This window comes from Odocoileus virginianus, unplaced genomic scaffold, assembly GCF_023699985.2.
Source record: "Odocoileus virginianus isolate 20LAN1187 ecotype Illinois unplaced genomic scaffold, Ovbor_1.2 Unplaced_Scaffold_5, whole genome shotgun sequence".
Lineage (NCBI taxonomy): Eukaryota > Metazoa > Chordata > Mammalia > Artiodactyla > Cervidae > Odocoileus > Odocoileus virginianus.
In genome coordinates this window covers 887,417-889,880 of record NW_027224267.1, presented here as the reverse complement: position 1 = coordinate 889,880, position 2,464 = coordinate 887,417, and positions in this window count along the sequence as shown.

The window sequence follows — 2,464 nt, the reverse complement described above, 5'->3', positions numbered from 1 at the left end:
TGACTTTATTTTGGGGGGGCTCCAAAATCACTGCAGATGGTGATTGCAGCCATGAAATTAAAAGATGCTTACTCCTTGGAAGGAAAGTTATGACCAACCTAGACAGCATATTAAAAAGCAGAGACATTACTTTGCCAACAAAGGTCCGTCTAGTCAAGGCTATGGTTTTTCCAGTGGTCATGTATGGATGTGAGAGTTGGACTATAAAGAAAGCTGAATGCCAAAGAATTGATGCTTTTGAACTGTGGTGTTGGAGAAGACTCTTGAGAGTCCCTTGGACTGCAAGGAGATCCAACCAGTCTATCCTAAAGGAGATCAGTCCTGGGTGTTCATTGGAAGGACTAATGTTGAAGCTAAAACTCCAATACTTTGGCCACCCGATGCAAAGAGCTGACTCATTGGAAAAGATCCTGATGCTGGGAAAGATTGAGGGCAGGAGGAGAAGGGGACAACAGAGGATGAGATGGTTGGATGGCATCACCAACTCGATGGACATGGGTTTGGGTGGACTCTGGGAGTTGGTGATGGACAGGGAGGCCTGGCATGCTGCGGTTCATGGGATCACAAAGAGTCAGACATGACTGAGCAACTGAACTGAACTGAACTGATAAGCTACATGACTTGAGTTAGTTTTCAATCGTTGATTCTGATAGAGACCCTTTAGAAAAAAATACCAACTGAGGGATTAATGCTCAAAAAGATGGAAGAATCTTTGAGGGTTTTTTGGAGTATTGTAACAGGAGGGAAAGGGGCAAGGCACAACTTCTGAAAGAATGACATAGCCCAAGGACACAACATAAACTGATTAGAATCAAATGGGGCCAAGATGGCAGACAAGACTAGACCTTGATCCTGAATCAGCAAGTGTAATGACTGTTAAAAGACCAAGGAGTGGGTGGTGGCCCAAATCCAGGAAATCTCTGCCCCTTCCCCAAAATAGTTGGAATAGTCCTCCCACTCATTAGCATATAACAATACCCAGCTTATAAAAACTAACCAGGCCATGTTTTTTTTTCCATTTATTTTTATTAATTGGAGGCTAATTACTTTACATCATTGCAGTAGTTTTTGTCATACATTGACATGAATCAGCCATGGATTTACATGTATTCCCCATCCCGGTCCCCCCTCCCACCTCCCTCTCCACCAGATCCCTCTGGGTCTTCCCAGTGCACCAGGCCCGAGCACTTGTCTCATGCACCCAACCTGGGCTGGTGATCTGTTTCACCCTAGATAATATACATGTTTCAATGCTGTTCTCTTGAAACATCCCACCCTCGCCTTCTCCCAGAGTCCATAAGGCTGTTCTATACATCTGAGTCTCTCTTTCTGTTTTGCATGTAGGGCCATCGTCACCATCTTTCTAAAGTCCATATCTATGTGTTAGTACACCAGGCCATGCTTCATGACCGCCTTTGCCCTCTGTGATGGCCCACACTCTGTCTGTGGAGTGTGCTTCTCTCTGTATCTGAGTAAATCCACTTCTTACCTATCACTTTGTCTCTCACTGAATTCTTTCTGTGATGAGACATCAAGAACCTGAGCTTCATTAGGTCCTGAAACCAGGTACTGTGGTTTTGGCTGGGTTCGAGTCCCAGACATGTGGGTTCAAGTCACAAGCAGGGGTTTGGCTGTGTTCAAGTCCCAGCCTGTGGAAAATGGTTTCAGTATCACTAGATTCTACAGACTGTGAAGCTGATGTTCGCTTACCCTGGCAGTAGCTGCCCTTTTCTCCTCCTTGGACACAGCGTCTCCCCTGTGGCTCAAACAGTAAGAATCTGCCTGCAACATAGGAGACCAGAGTTCTATCTCTGGGTGGAGATCCCCTGCAGGAGGGAATCGCTACCCACTCCAGTATTCTTGCCTGGAGAATTCCAAGACAGAGAAGCCTAGAGGGCCACAGTCCATGGGGGTCGCAGTCAGATGCAACTGAGCGACTAACACTTTCACTTGGGGACAGGCAGGTGACAGCTGGCCACCTGTCCTAATAAACCCCACAGGGCAGCACTCAGATGCAGGAATGCATTGGCTGCAACTTTCTCACACAAGAAAGCAAGGCCAGAGTGAAATACAGATGCAGGAGCTCTCGTAAGAGGACTAATCCTGAACATTCACAAACATGGGCTCCTTGACTTTGATCAGGAACCAGTATGGAGACCAGATTCCAGACACAGGAATGATTTTAATGATTCCATAAATACACCACAGCCAGAATTCTCCAAAAGTCAACTTGGGTCATGTTACTGTCCCCACCGACACCGTTGAATGTACCCCCAGTTCAGTTCAGTCTCTCAGTAGTGTCCTACTCTTTAAGACCCCATGGATTGCAGCATGCCAGGCCTCCCTGTCCCATCACCAACTCCTGGAGTTTGCTCAAACTCATGTGCACGAGTCGGTGATGCCACCCAACCATCTCATCCTCTGTCATCCCCTTCTCCTCCCGCCTTCAATCTTTCCCAGCATC